Below are 20,893 nucleotides of genomic sequence, written 5' to 3'. Positions count from 1 at the left end.
TTAACACCCCACTGTCAACATTAGACAGATCGACCAGACAGAAAGTTAACAAGGATACCCAGGAATTGAACTCAGCTCTGCACCAAGTGGACCTAATAGACATCTACAGAACTCTCCACCCCAAATCAACAGAATATACATTTTTTTCAGCACCGCACCACACCTATTCCAAAATTGACCACATAGTTGGAACTAAAGCTCTCCTCAGCAAATGTAAAAGAACAGAAATAATGACACACTGTCTCTCAGACCACAGTGCAATCAAACTAGAAGTCAGGATTAAGAAACTCACTCAAAACTGCTCAACTACATGGAAACTGAACAACCTGCTCCTGAATGACTACTGGGTACATAACAAAATGAAGGCAGAAATAAAGATGTTCTTTGAAACCAATGAGAACAAAGACACAACATACCAGAATATCTGAGACACATTCAAAGCATTGTGTCAAGGGAAATTAATAGCACTAAAGGCCCACAAGAGAAAGCAGAAAAGATCCAAAACTGACACCCTAACATCACAATTAAAAGAACTAGAAAAGCAAGAGCAAACACATTCAAAAGCTAGCAGAAGGCAAGAAATAACTAAAATCAGAGCAGAACTGAAGGAAATAGAGACACAAAAAACCCTGCAAAAAATTAAAGAATCCAGGAGCTGGTTTTTTGAAAGGATCAACAACACTGATGGACCGCTAGCAAGACTAATAAAGAAAAAAAGAGAGAAGAATCAAATAGATGCAATACAAAATGATAAAGGGGATATCACCACCGATCCCACAGAAATACAAACTACCATCAGAGAATACTACAAACACCTCTACGCAAATAAACTAGAAAATCTAGAAGAAATGGATAAATTCCTCGACACATACACCCTCCCAAGACTAAACAAGGAAGAAGTTGAATCTCTGAATAGACCAATAACAGGATCTGAAATTGTGGCAATAATCAATAGCTTACCAACCAAAAAAGTCCAGGACCAGATGGATTCACAGCCGACTTCTACCAGAGGTACAAGGAGGAACTTGTACCATTCCTTCTGAAACTATTCCAATCAATAGAAAAAGAAGGAATCCTCCCTAACTCATTTTATGAGGCCAGCATCATCCTGATACCAAAGCCGGGCAGAGACACAACCAAAAAAAGAGAATTTTAGACCAATATCCTTGATGAACATTGATGCAAAAATCCTCAATAAAATACTGGCAAACAGAATCCAGCAGCACATCAAAAAGCTTATCCACCATGATCAAGTGGGCTTCATCCCTGGGATGCAAGGCTGGTTCAATATATGCAAATCAATAAATATAATCCAGCATATAAACAGAACCAAAGACAAAAACCACATGATTATCTCAATAGATGCAGAAAAGGCCTTTGACAAAATTCAACAGCCCTTCATGCTAAAAACTCTCAATAAATTAGATAGTGATGGGATATATCTCAAAATAATAAGAGGTATCTATGACAAATCCACAGCCAATATCATACTGAATGGGCAAAAACTGGAAGCATTCCATTTGAAAACTGGCACAAGACAGGGATGCCCTCTCTCACCACTCCTATTCAACATAGTGTTGGAAGTTCTGGCCAGGGCAATTAGGCAGGAGAAGGAAATAAAGGGTATTCAATTAGGAAAAGAGGAAGTCAAATGGTCCCTGTTTGCAGATGACATGATTGTATATCTAGAAAAACCCACTGTCTCAGGCCAAAGTCTCCTTAAGCTGATAAGCAACTTCAGCAAAATCTCAGGATACAAAATCAATGTGCAAAAATCACAAGCATTCTTATACACCAATAACAGAAAAACAGAGAGCCAAATCAAGACTGAACTCCCATTCACAATTTTATTCTCTTTGAAGAGAATAAAATACCTAGGAATCCAACTCACAAGGGACGTGAAGGACCTCTTCAAGGGGAACTACAAACCACTGCTCAATGAAATAAAAGAGGATACAAATGGAAGAACATTCCATGCTCATGGGTAGGAAGAATCAACATCATGAAAATGGCCATACCGCTCAAGGTAATTTATAGATTCAATGCCATCCCCATCAAGCTACCAATGACTTTCTTCACAGAATTGGAAAAAACTACTTTAAAGTTCATATGGAACCAAAAAAGAGCCCACATCACCAAGTCAATCCTAAGCCAAAGGAACAAAGCTGGAGACATCATGTTACCTGACTTCAAACTATACTACAAGTCTACAGTAACCAAAACAGCATGGTACTGGTACCAAAACAGAGATATAGATCAATGGAACAGAACAGAGCCCTCAGAAATAATGCCACATATCTACAACTATCTGATCTTTGACAAACCTGAGAAACACAAGCAATGGGGAAAGGATTCCCTATTTAATAAATGGTGCTGGGAAAACTGGCTAGCCATATGTAGAAAGCTGAAACTGGATCCCTTCCTTACACCTTATACAAAAATTAATTAAAGATGGATTAAAGACTTAAATGATAGGCCTAAAACCATAAAAACCCTAGAAGAAAACCTAGGCATTACCATTCAGGACATAGGCATGGGCAAGGACTTCATGTCTAAAACACTAAAAGCAATGGCAACAAAAGCCAAAATTGACAAATGGGATCTAATTAAACTAAAGAGCTTCTGCATAGCAAAAGAAACTACCATCAGATTGAACAGGCAACCTACAGAATGGGAGAAAATTTTTGCAACCTACTCATCTGACAAAGGGCTAATATCCAGAATCTACAATGAACTCCAACAAATTTACAAGAAAAAAACAAACAACCCCATGAAAAAGGGGGCAAAAGACATGAACAGACATTTCTCAAAAGAAGACATTTATGCAGCCAAAAAACACATGAAAAAATGCTCATCATCACTGGCCATCAGAGAAATGCAAATCAAAACCTCAACGAGATACTATCTCACACCATTTAGAATGGCAATCATTAAAAAGTCAGGAAACAACAGGTACTGGAGAGGATGTGGAGAAATAGGAACACTTTTACACTGTTGGTGGGACTGTAAACTAGTTCAACCATTGTGGAAGTCAATGTGGTGATTCCTCAGGGATCTAGAACTAGAAATACCATTTGACCCAGCCATTCCATTACTGGGTATATACCCAAAGGACTATAAATCATGCTGCTATAAAGACACATGCACACGTATGTTTATTGCGGTGCTATTCACAATAGCAAAGACTTGGAACCAAGCCAAATGTCCAACAATGATAGACTGGATTAAGAAAATGTGGCACATATACACCATGGAATACTATGCAGCCATAAAAAATGATGAGTTCATGTCCTTTGTAGGGACATGGATGAAATTGGAAATCATCATTCTCAGTAAACTATTGCAAGGACAAAAAAAAAGCACCGCATATTCTCACTCATAGGTGGGAATTGAACAATGAGAACACATGGACCCAGGAAGGGGAACATCACACTCTGGGGACTGTTGTGGGGTGGGAGGAGGGGGGGGGGGATAGCATTAAGAGATATACCTAATGTTAAATGACGAGTTAATGGGTGCAGCACACCAGCATGGCACATGTATACATATGTAACTAACCTGCACATTGTGCACATGTACCCTAAAACTTAAAGTACAATAATAATAAAATTTAAAAAAAGAAATTAAAAAAAAATTTCTCATGCCGTACACAAACATCGTATACATCTTTTGTTAAATTTATTCCTACTACCTTTGCATTTATTACCACATTTGTAAATCATCTTTTAAAAATTATGTTTTCAGTTTTGCACTGAGATTGAGAAATGTGTTACAGTTTAGGCATTAATTTTCTCCCCTTCCATCTTGTTACAAAATAACTTACTGATTATAATAATTTGTCAATAATTTGGGGGATTTTCTACATGGACATTTATCTTTGTGTCTATAATAACAGTTTTGTTTATTTCTTGCTTTTCTCTGATAGTAATGTGAACACTTTTAAGATTTCACCATTGGCCTTTTGGCGGTTCATTTGGGAGGCAAAGGCTGGAGGATTGCTTGAGCCCAGGAGTAAGAGACCAGCCCGGGCAATGATGTGAGACCCCCATCTCTACAAAAAATAAAGGAATTAGCTGGGTGTGTTGCATACCTGTGATTCCAGCTATGAGGGAGGCTGAGGCAGAGGATCACTTCACCCCAGGAGGTTGATGCTGCAGTGAGCTGTCTTTACCACTGCACTCCATCCTGGGCAACAGAGCAAGACCCTGTCTAATGAATTAATTAAAAATAGAAATAAAAATATTTCACCATTAAGTAATGATATTGCTAGTAGGGTTTTTTTAATGGTTATTCTCTATTAGCTCAAGGAAGTTCCGTTCTATTTCTAGTTTGCTAAGGTGTTTTTTTTTTTTTTTTTTTGACTGTGTCTTGCTCCCAGGTGGGAGTACAGTGGCACAATCTCAGCTCACTGAAACATCTGCCTCCCAAGCTCAAGCCATCCTCCCACCTCAGCATCCCAAGTGGCTGGGACTACAGACATGCAACCACCAAACCTGGCCACATTTTTTGTATTTTTTATAGAGACAGCGTTTCACCATGTTGCCCAGACTGGTCTTGAACTCTTGAACTCAAGCCATCTGCCCACCTTGGCCTCCCAAAATGCTAGGATTACAGGCATGATCCACTGAGTCTGGCCTGCTACTTTTTTTTTTTAGTCACCATGAAAGAATGTTGAATTTTATTATATGCTTTCTCTGTATCTCTTAGAGCGATCACATAGTTTATCCCCCTGCTTTGATCTGCTAATGTGAAATACATTACCAGATTTTTCAAAGTAACACTATTCCTGCATTCCTGGGCTAAACCCACTTTGATCTTTTCTTTTGTCATATATTGCTGGATTGTTGCATTCATATTCAAAAGTTAAATGATCCGTGGATTTTCCTTTGTCATTTAGTTATTGTTTGGTTTTTGTACCAAGTTTAAGCTAGTCTCATAAAAACAGCTGGGAGCCAGGCATGATGGCTTATGCCTGTAATCCCAGCACTTTGGGAGGCCCAAGGCAGGAGGATCCATTGAGCCCAGGAGTTTGAGACCAGCCAAGGCAACATGGTGAAACCTCGTCTGTACAGAAAATAAAAATAAAAAAATTAGCCAGGCATGGTGGCAGGTGCCTGAAGTACCAGCTAGTTGGGAGGTTGATGTGGGAAGATCACTTCAGCTTGGGAGTACTAGGCTACAGAGAGCATGATCACACCACTGCACTCCAGTCTAGGTGACAGAGCGAGGCCTTTTCTAAAAAAAAAAAAAAAAAGTTGGAAATTATTCCCTCTTTTCCTGTATTCTAGAAGAGTATTTATAAGGTTGGAATTACCAGTTTTTCAAATTGCCTTTAAACTATCTCTGCCTAATGTCCATTAAGGATGTTTTTTCCACTACCAGATCATTTCAAAAATTATTGAATAATTAGTCAAGGTTTTAATTTCTCTTTGAATCACTTTTGGCAAGTTCGGTCTTTATAGAAAAAAAATGTTTATATTGTTTATAGTATCCTCTTAGTATCTTTATAATCTCTGCAGACCTTGTAGGCATGTACCTTTTCTTATTTTTAATATTGTGCTTTCTCTCTCCTGCTCTTTTTATTTTTTCTTTTAAGACAGGGTCTTGCTCTGTCACCCAGGCTGGAGTGGCTGAAGTGCAGTAGTGAGATCATGGCTCACTGCATCCTCAAACTCCCAGGCTAAACTGATCCTGCCATCTCAGCCTCTCGAGCAGCTGGTACTATCAGCATGTGCTGCCACAACCTGCAAAATTTTTTAAATTTTTTGTTGTTGTTGTTTTGGAGACAGAGTCTCGCTCCATCGCCCAGGCTGGAGTGCAGTGGCGCAATCTTGGCTCACTGCAACCTCCACCTCCCGGGCTCAAGTGATTCTACTGCCTCAGCCTCCAGAGTATCTGGGATTACAGGCATCTGTCACCATGCCTGGCTAATTTTTGTATTTTTAGTAGAGACGGGGTTTCACCATGTTGGCCAGGCTTGACTTGAACTCCTGACCTCAGGTAATCCACCTGCCTCGGCCTCCCAAAGTGCTGGGATTACAGGCATGAGCCACCGCACAAGGCCAATTTTTAAACTTTTTGTAGACAGGATCTCTCCATGTTGCCCAGGCTGATCTCTAACTCCTGGCCTCAAGCAATCCTCCCACCTCAAACTCCCAGAATGTTGAGATCTTAGGCATGCATCATCCTGCCAAGCCATGTTTTGTTGTCATTGTTGTTGTTTTGCTTTTTCATTGAGAATACTTGCCAGGGGTTTACTAACATTTTTAGCGCATCATCTTTTGGCTCAGTTAATATTCTTTGACATATATTTATTTTCTATTTCACTTGTGATTACTGACATTTTTCTTTCTTTCTTTCTTTCTTTAATTTTTATTTATTTTCAGACAGTGTCTTACTCTTTTGCCCAGGCTGGAGTGCAGTGGCACAATCACAGCTCACTGCAGCCTTGACCTCCCTGGGCTTAGGCAATCCTCCTACCTCAGCCTCCCAAGTAGCTGAGACTAAAGTGGGCTCCAACACACCTGGCTGACTTTTGTATTTTTTGTAGAGACAGAGTTTTGCTATGTTCCCCAGGCTACTCTCAGACTTCTGGGCTCAAGCAATCTGCCCGCCTAAGCCTTCCAGTATGCTGGGATTACAGGCATGAGCCACCACTCATTCTTTTTATTTTCCTTGCTTTAATTCCATTGGTCTTTTTTGATTTAATAAGATATGCTCAACATCTTAATTTTCAGCCTTCCTTACTTTCTAATATAAATATTTAAAGCTGTGTTATTAGATACATGTAAAATTGTTGTACCTTCAAAGTAAATTAAATCTATTACAATTATGTAGTGGCTTTATTTCTAGTAATGCTTTTTGCCTTGGTCTATTTGGTTTGCCATTAATATAGCTACACCAGCTTTCTGTCAGTTAGTATTTACCTAGTACATTTTTCCCCACTGTTTTTACTACAGCCAGTCTCTCTATATTACTATGTTTAAATATGTCCTTTGTAACAGAATATAGATAGATTTTTCCATTTTGAACAAACTGTCTTTTACCTGGATAATTTAGTACACTTGTTGTTACTGATACATTTGAATTTATTTTTACCATCTTATTTTGGAATTTCTCTTTAACCCACTTTTTCTACCTTTCCCTTTTCTTTATTTTATTTTATTATTATTATACTTTAAATTTTAGGGTACCTGTGCACAATGTGCAGGTTAGTTACATATGTATACATGTGCCATGCTGGTATGCTGCACCCATTAACTCGTCATTTAGCGTTAGGTATATCTCTTAATGCTATCCCTCCCCCCTCCTCCCACCCCACAACAGTCCCCAGAGTGTGATGTTCCCCTTCCTGTGTCCATGTGTTCTCATTGTTCAATTCCCACCTATGAGTGAGAACATGCTGTGTTTGGTTTTTTGCCCTTGCGATAGTTTACTGAGAATGATGATTTCCAATTTCATCCATGTCCCTACAAAGGACATGAACTCATCCTTTTTTATGGCTGCATAGTATTCCATGGTGTATATGTGCCACATTTTCTTAATCCAGTCTATCAGTGTTGGACATTTGGGTTGGTTCCAAGTCTTTGCTATTGTGAATAGTGCCGCAATAAACATACGTGTGCATGTGTCTTTATAGCAGCATCATTTATAGTCCTTTGGGTATGTACCCATAATGGAATGGCTGGGGCAAATGGTATTTCTAGTTCTAGATCCCTGAGGAATCACCACACTGACTTCCACAATGGTTGAACTAGTTTACAGTCCCACCAACAGCGTAAAAGTGTTCCTATTTCTCCGCATCCTCTCCAGCACCTGTTGTTTTTCCTGACTTTTAATGATTGCCATTCTAACTGGTGTGAGTTGGTATCTCACTGTGGTTTTGATTTGCATTTCTCTGATGGCCAGTGATGGTGAGCATTTTTTCATGTGTTGTTTGACTGCATAAATGTCTTCTTTTGAGAAATGTCTGTTCATGTCCTTTGCCCACTTTTTGATGGGTTTGTTTGTTTTTTTCTTGCAAATTTGTTTGAATTCATTGTAGATTCTGGATATTAGCCCTTTGTCAGATGAGTAGGTTCTGAAAATTTTCTTAAAGCCAAAATTGACAAATGGGATCTAATTAAACTAAAGAGCTTCTGCACAGCAAAAGAAACTACCATCAGAGTGAACAGGCAACCTACAAAATGGGAGAAAATTTTCCCTTTTCATTTATATTACCCGTTTTCTTTTTTCTCTTTACTACTTTGGAAGCACACTCTTTTTTGTTTGTTTGTTTGTTTGTTTTTGCTTTTAGCAATCACTTTATCTAGAACATTTAACATGTATGCTTAACAAAGTTAAAAAAAAATCGACATTTGGTGGGACTGTAAACTATTTCAACCATTGTGGAAGTCAGTGTGGTGATTCCTCAGGGATCTAGAACTAGAAATTCCATTTGACCCAGCCATCTCATTACTGGGTATATACCCAAAGGACTGTAAATCATGCTGCTATAAAGACACATGCATACATATGTTTATTGCAGCACTATTCACAATAGCAAAGACTTGGAACCAAGCCAAATGTCCATACGATAGACTGGATTAAGAAAATGTGGCACATATACACCATGGAATACTATGCAGCCATAAAAAATGAAGAGTTCATGTCCTTTGTAGGGACATGGATGAAACTGGAAATCATCATTCTCAGTAAACTGTCTCAAGGACAAAAAACCAAACACCGCATGTTCTCACTCATAGGTGGGAATTGAACAATGAGAACACATGGACAGAGGAATGGGAACATCACACTCTGGGGACTGTTGTGGGGTGGGGGGAGGGGGGAGGGATAACATTAAGAGATATACCTAACACTAAATGATGAGTTAATGGGTGCAGTACACCAACATGGCACATGTATACATATGTAACAAACCTGCACATTGCGCACATGTACCCTAAAACTTAAAGTATAATAATAATAGTAATAAAATCAACATTCATATACTCATCCAGAAAAATACAGAAGGCACAGAAAATCTTAGCTCTATTTACTGCATACCAATATATATGCTTTTCTTCTTAGTATTTTAGTTATCTTTTTTAACCCCACAAATTAGACATTATTATCAATATTTCATTCAGTCAATAGTTAAACATCTGCTCACATATTTACATTCTTATTTTACCCATCCTTCTTTCTTGCATCTCAGACCTTCCATCTGGGGTATCTTTCTGACTCAAATGTATCCTTTAGAATTTCCTGTGGCAAAGGTCTCTTTATGACGGACCATCTCAGTTTTCTTTTTGGCTTGGTTTGGTTTGGTTAAAAATGGCTTTATTTTTCCCTCATTCTTTAAAGACAGTTTACCAGGTATAGAATTCCTAGTTGACAATTATTCTTTTTCAGCACATTGGTAATATAAATTTATTTTTTCTCATTTTCATTGTTATGAGAAGTAAATTGTCAATCTAATTATTATTCCTGAGTAAGTAATCCATCTTTTTTGGTTCTTTTTAATGATTTTTTTTTCTTTGTCTTTGGGGTTCTACAGTTTCACCATAATGGTTCTAGGGTGAGACATCTTAGAATGTTTGCTTAGGATCAGTTAGGCTATCTGAATTCAACTACAGCTGCATTTCCTCAATTCAAAAAAATATTTCTATTGTCTTTTTATGGAAATCCAATTAGATGTATATTACAGCATCTCACTCTACTTTCTTTGTCTCTCATTTATATTTTCCATCTCTGTGCTATCTATGTTGTATCCTAGGCTATTTCTTCAAATCTGTTCAGTGGTTCATTTCTTTTGTATATGTCCATTGAATTTTCTTTTTAATTTCCATTATTATATTATTTCTTTGAAAATCATTTTTATATATGTATGTATATATGTATGAAAATATGAATGATTTTTGTATCTTCTGTATGTGTATATATACAAAAGGACAAAGCGGGGAAGGGGAAGACCAGCTAAGGCATATTTGGCTTCAAACCACCAGTCCTTTAAGTGGAGATCCCACATGAATCATCCCCGAATTCTGACTGATTTTTAAGCTTCCCTCACTATTTCTAAATGGCTGCCCCTTTTAACCTCTTTGTCTCTTTGTCACAGTTCATCTTTTGAGGACCAGATCAAAATCTACATTTGCATAAGGTGGTCTTATCCTTCTGGACATGATTTTTTTTCTCTCTCTAAAACCTGAGTAAGTCTTTTCATCATTTTACCCATCCTAAAAGCTCCAGATTCTTCCTCTATTTCTGTACAAATGTAGTTTCCAGAGCCAAGATACAACAGGTATAGGCAGATAAAAATAGTTCTTTGGCCATTGAATTTGTAGTCAGTTTAATTTCCACTCCATTTCAGCCCATGGAGATGACTCATACCCTATAGAGCTCAGGCTCTGCTCTCTCTTTGTCTGTTTAGGGTGTGTGTGTGTGTATGTTAGTCATGGGAGAACCCCACCCATTCCTTCCAGGCTGCTGACATACATGATCAAGGCCAAGTACCTCCTCTTTTCCCCAGAACCCAAGAAGATCAGGATAAAGAGGCAGAGATAATGCGGAACAGTGGCCATGGGGTCATAGGCTCTTTTGGAAGTCCACCCAAAGTTGCGCCATTCAATAGCTCAGTCAGTAGATCAGAGGGCTATAGACTGCACAGAAGTCCACACACAGAAATGAGGACAATTTTAATGTTAGCCATCCCTGGTAAAATAAATAAATCCCTGGTCCTGCCAGGAAGGGATTTCTGTTTGCTCCTGGCAGCTTCAAAGATTTCATTTTGTCCTTGCCCAGGTCTGATTTTATTTTCCTCTAGAATGGAACTTTTGGGAGCATAGTCCTGATGCCCTCTGTTTGAGAGTATAGTAATAATACTGATGATAATGGTAACTAGTATTCATCTTACATTCACTCTACATCAGATGTCATGCTATGTGCTTCACAGGCACCATATCATTTCACCTACACAAGAGGTTCATGAGAGAAGCATGACTCTTGGCTCCTGTATGACAAGAAAAAACAGAAGCCCAGAAAGGCTAAACAACTTGCCTAAGGTCACAGAGCCTTATATTCCACCACAGGCATGACATATTACAGGTCAAGTGATATTTTCCTCTCCAACACACTGTTTCTATGTGTATATACCTCTCTGAATTTGTCCATGTAGATACCTGCCCTCCTGTTTCTCATTTCCAGTCAGTTCATTACTGATAGCATCACCACAACCCCAACTCCTGGTCTTTCTCTGGGGCAGTGCCAGCCTGCCCATGGGAACAAGCAGGGCCCTTTCTGATTGATATCACTTCTGCCAAAGAGCGTGGGTCCTTAGACAATTAGTGCAGGTAGGTGCCTCCTTCTGGATCTCTTCCTACCCTGACTACATGTCTTGTCCCAGACCAATGTCAAGGAATTGTTCCTAGGCCCAGTCAAAATCTCAGAGCTCATGGCCCAGCCTTGTGTCCTTCCAGCTTCCTCTCCCCCAGTCTGGCTCAACCATCATGTCCACTTTCTCCGGCCCACAATAATTGTTGAGTGGGTTTAGCTCCCATACCAAGTGATTAGTAGACTTAGTTATTGGCTAATATTACCATGGTCACTGTTACTGCTCCTTATCAGAGCCCACCTGCTTAAACCCCAGCCTGTACCCCACATGCGGCCTGGCCCTAAGATCCTGGCAGACCCTTCCCTCAACCCCAAAATACACAAATGCCTTCATCCTACTTCTCATGCCCTGATCTTCGCAGATTTTGACACCTTTACACAGCTCTTCATCTTTCTTCATCCTTGACACTTGGGAAGGTTCTCCCAGCTCCATCCAGGTTCTATTCCCCCACACTGCTCTTCTGATTATACCACTTTCTGCTGCTTCAGTAAAACAGTTCATCTAGTCTGATGCGGTTCCTAGGCTCTGACCCCGTTGCTAGTTGGTGTCTTCTGCCCCATCTCCTGACCCATATAGTCTCTCTACTTGCCTTGCTTTCCACCTCTGGTTTTATCTTTGGTCTTTGTCTCTTTCACCCTCTCTTGTCTTTGGCTTTCCCTTTGATCTTTGGACCTGACACATGATACTACAACTCCAACACAGGCCTTGTCTCTTCTCCACATAGAATGCGTTTTCAATTTCTGCTTTTTATTTGTCTCAAGCTATAGGAGCAACAATGTTGCAAGGAACACAGGGCCTGGCCCATAAAATAATGATAATATATAACAGATATTTATATTGTGTTTACAATGTGTCAAGTATGATTCAGTGAGCCTTCTATGTAATGATTCTTTTAATTTTCACAACAACCTCACAATCTGTAGGTACTATAATTATCGTGTAGGTACTATCGTTATACAAAGAGAAAACACTACGTTCCTTTTCCAAGGTCACATACCACAGTAGCGTAAGTCAAACCTAGCAGTTTACTCTTAATCGCTGTTCTATCCTGTCTCTCTGAGGGCTTATTAGTCACACAAAATATTTTTGTTTTGTGAACAAAGCTGTCTTATCTAACCTCAACTCTCAGGGCCACACCTTGGTGTCAGATGGTAAGGCCAGCATTTCTGCCTGGTCTGCTCCAGCCCGTGCAAAAGGGATTCAATCATTTTCTCTGGTTGATGTGTGGCGTTGGCAAAGTGATGATTTCTGATAAGTGATGAAGAGAGGAGGAGCTGCTCACAGTCATATCAGAATAGGAATTAGAAACATGTTAGAGTGTTCTTGGGCCTTTCTCACTTACTATATTATTTGAGCTTCACAACTCTTCTGGTTCCACACAATTCCTAGAAACCCATACCTTGATGTAGACTGCCATATTAAATGCTCCCACTAGGCAAGACAGGGGATGGGGGAACACATATAAGAGAAGTTATGGAATTGGAATCAGGGGGACCTTGTGACTGATTGGAGGGGAGGTGACAGAAGCTGAAGGGCAGGGTTGTGGAAAGTTTAGAATAAGTTTCAGATTCTGAACTTGTGTTTCTATGTGATGCCATTTACCTACATAAGTTGAAGGAGCAGGTTTGATGAGGTACGTTTGAATAGGTTGAGTGGAAGTTGTTGTATCCAAGTGGAAATGTTTAGGTAACAGCTGCACATAGGTCTAGAATTCAGGAAAGGACTGGCAACAAAGATCTGGGAGCCAACAGCATATAAGTATCAAGTGAAACCATTTTCATTTCAATCAGTTGCTTGAAGATGTATTCAACAATAACTCCATCTCAAATATTTATTGAGTCCTGCATGAGCTAAGCCCTTAGCAAGGCATTGGAGATCAGTGCTGAATATGACATAGTTTCCTGTTTTTTGACTAATAGGAGAGATGTGTAATAAATCTAAAGCTAAGACATTATGAAAAGAGCAAAAATGTAAACAGGTATATTTTATGACAGTAACATGGAGAAATTGATGATTATCTATAACTCTGGGGGTCATGGGAAGCATCATTGTGGAGAAACCTTGGCAGCAGGATATTGAGCAATGCATTCAAGTTTTCCAGAGGATTAAGGGGGTGGGAGCAAAAGTTTATATGGAGGCAGTAGCGTGTGCAAAGGTGAGAAATGATGTGGTGTATTTTGGAAATAGTATCCAATTTGGTATTGCTGGAGCATAAAATGTGAGGGAGTGCCAAGGAGGTCTAGATAGAGATGAGGTTGGAGAGGCAGGCAAGACCCATATCTTGAAATAACTTGATAGCTGCATCATGTGGGTTGGATGTACCTTAGGTGTTAAGTGGCCATCAGAAGGTTTTAAGCAAGAAGAGATTTAAGCAGATGCAAATTTTAAACAGGCTACTTTGGAATCAACATGTAGGTTGGTTATGTAGAAAGTGAGGCTAGAAAAGGGAGAACAGTTAGTAGGCTCTTGCCAAGGTAGTAGAGGATAAGGGCTTGCAGCAAGGAAGTGGCAGCAACAATGAGATGGTGCAATGAAAAGAAAGAGGTAATAGGAGAGATACGGGGGAGGAATAGTTAGGATGTCACTGGGTTGGATCATGAGTGACAGGAATGAGAGATTCCCAAGTTTCTGACTCAATTGAGTGGGTGAATGGTGAGGATGAGTAGCAGGTTTGTTTGCTTCCTCAGTGAGGGAGGGAGAGAAGATGAATTTAGCTTTGAACAAACCTGGTTTGAGGGGCTCGATGGATATTCAGATGAAGATGTGAAATAGGTAAATGGATATATGGAAGTAGGTGTTTGTGTGTGTATATAAATAAATTTCTCAAGAGAACTATTTAGCAGAAGATAGAGGCTTGTAAATCATAAGTAATTTATGGCAAAGGTTTTAAATGCTGGGGAGGAGGTTATGATGGTTAATTTTATGCGTCAACTCTGAAGGTATTTTTGGATGAGGCTGACATTTAAATCATTGAACCTTGACTAAAGCAGGTTGCTGTCTATGTGAATGGACCTTACACAAGTAGTTGAAAGCCTAAATAGAATAAAAGACCAGCCTCCCTAAGCAAAAGAAAATTCCCCAGAATAATGCCATTAGAATTCATCTGCACCATCAGCCTTCTTGGGTTTCCTGGCTGCCCAGTCTTTGGACTGAAACTGCACTATAAACTCTCCTGGGTCTTGGACCTGCCATCCCACACTACATATTTTGGATTTGCTAGCCTCCATAATCATATGAGCCAATTCCTTATAATAAATCTATTTATCTATTATCTAGATGAATCTCTGTCTCTCTCTCTCTCTCTCTCTCTCTCTCCCTCTTATTCATTCTGTTTACCTGGAGATCCCTAACTAATAAAGAGCTATAAAGTCAAAAAGAAAAGAGAGCTAAGAATAACACCTAAGCCCTTCTTTTTAGAAGTGACAAGCTAATCCTAAAATGCATATGGAAATGCAAGGGACCCACAATAGCCAAAATAATATTTAAAAAGAGGAGCAAACTGTAAAGGCTTATGTGTCCTGATTTCAAAACTTACCACAAAGCTGTAGTAATCAAAACAGTGTTGTACTGGCATAAATAAAGAAATATAGATTGATGGAACAGAAAAGAGAGTTAAACCCATACAATTGTCTTCAATTTCTTTTTGAAAGGATATCAAGACATTAAATGGAGAAAGAAACCTTTGCAACAAATTGTGTTGAGACAATTAGATACCCATATCTAAAAGAATGGAGTTGAAAAAATACCTCACACCACACAGGAAAATTAACTCAAAATTAATCACAGACCTAAATGTAAGTGCCAACACCATAAAACTCTTAGAAAAAAAAACATAAATCTTTGAAATCTTAGATTAGGAAAAAAATCCTTATATATGATACCATAAGCACAAGCAACATCAGACAAAAAATAGATAAATAGGCCTTTACCAAGACTGTAAACTTTTGTGCATCAAATGGCATTACAAGAAAAATAAAAGACAAGCCACAAAATCGGAGATAATTTTACCAAATAATGCATCTGATAGGGAACTTGTTTCCAGGATATATAAGGAATATTTTCAGTTTAACAATAAAAAAGAAAATGTCCCAGTCTCTTTGGGCTGGAACAACAAAATACACTAAGCTATGTAGCTTAGAAACAACAAAAATGTATTTATTTCTTGGCTAGGAAGTCCAAGATCAAGATGTCAGCAGATCCAGTGTCTTATGAGGGTCTACTTTGGGGTTCATAGATGCCACCTTCTAGTTGTGTCCTCACATGGTGGAATGGACTTACTACCTCTCTGGGGTCTCTTTATAAGGGCATTAATACCAGTCATGAAGACTCCACCCTTCTGACCTAATCGTCACAAAAAGGCCTCACCTCCTAATATCATCACCTTGGAGGTTAGGATTTCAATATATGAATTTGGGGAGGACACAAACATTTGAACTGTAGCAACAAATAATTGAATTTTAAAATGAGCAGATGATTTGAATAGATACTTCTCCAAGGAAGATATACAAATAGTCAATAAATAATAACAAACACTCAACATTGTCAGTAACTAGGAAAATGCAAATCAAAACTGCAATGAGATACCACTTCATGCATATTAGTATGGCTGTAATAACAAAAAGTCACACAATAGCAGTAAGTGTTGGAGAGGATGTAGAGAAATTGGAGTGTTCATATTTTGCCACTGAGCTACTTTTGCTGGTGGAAAACAATATGACAATTTTCAAAAAGTTAAATATAAAGTTATTATTTGATCCATCAACTCCACTCCTATATATATACCCCAGAAAAAGGAAAACATATGTCCACACAAAAGCTTGTATATGAATGTTCATATCAGCATTAATAGTAGCCAAAAGGTGAAAACAACCCGATGTCCCTAAACTGGTGAATTGATAACAAAATGTGGTAAAGTGTTTGTATATCTACACAATGTAATATTATTTAGCCATGAAAGGAATGGAGTACTGATACTTGTTTTATTTCTGATTTTAGTAATTTGAGTCTTTCTCATGTCCATTCTCTCCTCTCTTTCTCTCTCTCTCTCTCTCTCTCTCTCTCACACACACACACACACACACACACACACACACATCAGTCTGAGTAAAGATTTGTCAATTTTATTTTTTCAAATAACAAAACTTTGGCCTTGTTGATTTTCTGTATTGCTTTTCTCTTCTCTATTTTATTAATTTCTACTCTATTCTGGTTTTTTAAGGTAGAAACTTAGGTTACTGATTTGAGACTTTCCTTATTTTTTTATTTCAATGGTTTTAGGGTAACAAGTAGTATTTGGTTACATGGATAAGTTATTTAGCTGTGATTTCTGAGATTTCGGTGCACCCACCACCCATGCAGTGTACACTGCACCAATGTAGTTCTACTTTTAGTTCCTTAAAACTATCCATCATCTCCCTTCCACCCTTCCCCCTCAAGTCCCCAGAGTTCATTGTATCATTCTTCACCCTTTGCATCCTCATAGCTTAGCTCTCACTTATGAGTGAGAACACATGATGTTTGGTTTTCCATTCCCTAGTTACTTCACAAAGAATAATGGTCTCCAACTCCATCCTGGTTTCTGTGAATGCCATTGTTTTGTCCCTTTATGTGGCTGAGTAATATCCATGGTGTATATATACCACATTTTCATTATCCATTCATTGGTTGTTGGGCACTCGTGCTGGTTCCATATTTTTGCAATTGCAAATTGTTCTGCTATAAATATGTGCGTGCAAGTGTCTTTTTCATATAATAACTTCTTTTACTCTGGGTAGATACCCAGTAGTGGGATTGCTGGATCAAATGGTAGTTCTACTTTTAGTTTCTTAAATCATCTCCATACTGTTTCCCATAGTGATTGTACTAGTTTACATTCCCACCAGTAATGTAAAAATGTTTCTTTTTCACCACATTCATGCATGTATCTGTGAATAGAGTAGTTTTTCTTTTTCCTTTCCAATCTGGATGTGTTTTGTTTCATTTGCTTCCCTAATTGCCCTGGCTAGAATCCCCACTACAATGAACAGCAATGGTGAGAACAGACATCTCTGTCTTGTTCCTAATGTTTGCATTCAGTCTTTCACCATTAAGTATGATGTTAGCTGTCAGGTTATATAGATGTCTTTTCACAGGTAGAGAAAATTCCCTTCTATCTATAATGTGTGAGTGTTTTTATTATGAGAGGGAGTTGGATTTTATAAAATGTATTTATATATCTCTTGATATATTTCAAAGTGGAGCCTATACAGTTTCTTGATGATACTGTGTGAATGAGAGGAGTAACAAATGACTCAAAGGTATTTTGTCTGAGAAATTGGAAGGATGATGTTGCCATTTAATAAAATGAAGAGTGAGGGACAAGGATTAAGAGAAAGAACAAGAGATCAGTTTTGTATATGTTAAGTTTGGGATAAGCATTAGATATTTACATAGAGATATTGAGTAGGCAATTGGACATATGACTCTCAATTTCAGGAAAGTCATCAGGGTTCAATATGTACATTTGAAGTTCATCAGTGTACAGGTGATATTTAAAATCATAACCTAGGAAGTGAGTGTAGATAGAGAAGCAAAAAGTTCATGCTCACTTCTCTAGTGGCCCAATAGCCCTCACTGCCAAGGCCCTAAGATTTCTGAAGTCTGAGCTTTATTCCTGGATTCAGTGGAGATTCACTAGAGACCACTGTGGGGGAAAAGGAAAAGGCCCTACCTTGTCTTCAACCAAAGAAGCTCCTCCATCATATTAAGCTTACTTGACTGATGCAAGTTTAGAGATTGCTGCCCTAGATTATGTTCTTTACAAGAGAAATATGTTTAGCTGGGTTTGGGCCTTGCCTTTAAGACTTTTAGGTGGATTGGAGTTTATGAAAAATTTTTGCACTTGACCTTTTCTGGGGCCAGGACCCAGTAATCCTGGAGATTCAACCATGTATGTGTCTCCTCTGCAGTCACTAGATAAACCTTGAGCTCCTGGTGAAAATGCAGGACAACAGTATGTTCTAGGTAGGAGATTTTTTGATAAAGGAAAGCTTCCAACACACTTAGTGGGCTTGAACATTTGTACAATAGTTCTTGCTACCTGGAATGTGTACCTCTTTCTAGCTTAACTTCTGGAAGGCCTGGAGCTGCCTGGGATTGCAGAAGTTTGACCTCAAATGCATAGTGAGGTAGGAAAAGAAGGAAAAGGACAGCAGGATAAAGGTGAGAACACAAACGGGAAGGCCCTTACAGCAAGTCTGGGAAGAAAAATAGAGACATATGTTGGCTGCTACACCACTACCCTCTTCAGCCCACCATAGTCTCAGCAAGGTTGTAATGTATTCCTCTTTTTGCCTCCATGGATAGTACCAAGATTCCAGTGAAGAGGAATTTTAGGGTTTACTGTAGATTTTCATTGATGTACTTCCATATGGACTAGAAGGATCTCTTGATTTGAAAGAAGGGCATTCCGATTTCTATTTCTTTTGGATCTGCTCACATGCTCTGGCCACAGGCTAAAATACATGGCACAATGAAGTTTTCAGAAAAGCTTTTTCTTGACTGAGTATATTAAATACTTTTTAGTCAACATGGACACTGGCAGGGTGAGCTGAAGAGCTCACAACAATGTGGATGGCAAAATGTTTAAAGGCCAGCCATGTGCAGAGTTCTATGATAGACACTGTGGTAAGTACAAGCATAAAAAGACATGACCCTAGTTTCCAAATAGCACAGAACCAAGTGAAAGTTAACAGATACCTGAATCACTTTAACACAGAGGAGATGGGGCATGTATAATAAGACAAATATATATGCTGTGGGAGAAAGAGCAAGCTAGGCTCATTTCTAGTTGAGAAATCAGATTGCCTCCTAAAGGAAGTAGCATTTTAATCAAGCAGTGAAATCTTTATCATTATCATTATTGTCAGTATTATTGCTAGTATTATTGCTACACCAGAGGAGATCAGAACTCTGCTCCCTAAAGTCCCACCCCACAGGAAAATATAGTCAGACCTGGGCAAGGACAAAATGAATCTATGAAGCTGCCAGGAACAGGCAGGATCTGTTCCTGGCAGTACCAGGGATTTATTTCTTTGGCCAGGGTTGGCTCACATTAAAATTGGTGACATTCCTCTGTGTAGACTTCTAAAATAGTCTATGACCCCGTGGCCACTGCCCCATGTTCCCTTTGCCTCTTTATCCTGGCCCTCTTACATAAAGAGGAGATACTTGGCCTTGAACATATATGTCAGGAGCCTGAGAGGTATCAGTGGGGTTCTTCCATGGCCAAAACACATATATACCACAAAGAGGGAGCAAGGCATAAGCTGTATAAGGAAGGAGTTATCCCTGTGGGCTGAAGTGAAGTGGAAATTAAACCAATTACAAATCCAATGGCCAAAGTGTTAGTTTTAACCAACCATAGCTCTTGTGCCTTGGCTCTGGAAATCACATTTGTACAGAAATAGAAAAAGGATCTAGAGCTTTTAGGATGAGTCAAATGATGAGAAAACCTTCCCTGGCTTTGGAGAGAAAAAATCATATCCAGAAGGAATAGAACCACCTTACACAAATGCAGATTTTGTCCTGGTCCTCAAAAGATGAACCGTGGCAGCAAGAGAGGTTAAAGGAGACAGCCATTTACAACTAGTAAGGGAGGCTTAAAAATCAATGATCACTTTGAAAGGCCAAGGCTGGAGAATCACCTGAGGCTAGGAGTTCAAGATTAGCCTGGGCAACATAACAAGGCCTTGTCTCTTAAAAAAAAAATCAGGTTTAATTCAGGAATAATTTATCATCGGAAATCCTCACTTAAGGAGTTGGAGTTTTGGCCTTGGCTGGTCTTTCCTCTACTTTATTCTTCAGTTTAGCAATGCCCTGCATTTCCTCTCCCATTAATTTTTTAGCTTTCTCTTTTGTATTTACTTATTAAGTTTTATTTTAAGTTAAGATGTTCATGTGCAGGTTTGTTAACTTGGGTAAACTTCTGACATGAGGGTTTGTTGTACAGATTATTTCATCACCCAAGTGTTAGGCATAATACCCATTAGTTATTTTCCCTGATCCTCTCTCTCATCCCAGACTCCACCCTCAAGTAGGCCAAATGTGTGTTGTTCCCCTCTATGTGTCCATGTGTTCTCATCATTTAGCTCCCACTTATAAGTGAGAACATGTGGTATTTGGTTTTCTGTTCCTGCATTAGGTTACTAAGGATAATGGCCTCCAGCTCCATACATGTCCCTGCAAAGGACATAATCTTGTTCTTTTTTATGACTGCATAGTATTCCATTGTGTATATGTACCACATTTTCAAATTCAATCTATCATTGGTGACCATTTAAGTTGGTTCTATATCTTTGCTATTGTGAGCAGTGCTGCAATGAACATAGGCATGCATGTATCTTCATAATAGAACAATCTGTATTCCTTTGGTTGGGTATATACCCAGTAATGGGATTGCTGGGTCGAATGGTACTTCTGCCTTTGGTCTTTGAGGAGTCGCCACACTGTCTTCCACGATGGTTGAACTAATTTACACTCCCA

The 20,893-nt window shown here is 38.8% G+C and overlaps 1 pseudogene; it reads left to right on the top strand.

The window, feature by feature from the left end:
• Positions 1 to 13,406: 13,406 nt before the first annotated feature.
• The window catches only part of LOC109023333 (la-related protein 4-like), a 61,445-nt pseudogene continuing 53,958 nt past the window's right edge, over positions 13,407 to 20,893 (top strand).

The sequence above is a fragment of the Gorilla gorilla genome, chromosome X (assembly GCF_029281585.2).
Source record: "Gorilla gorilla gorilla isolate KB3781 chromosome X, NHGRI_mGorGor1-v2.1_pri, whole genome shotgun sequence".
NCBI classification, from domain to species: domain Eukaryota; kingdom Metazoa; phylum Chordata; class Mammalia; order Primates; family Hominidae; genus Gorilla; species Gorilla gorilla.
This window is presented reverse-complemented; position numbering and strand designations above follow the sequence as displayed.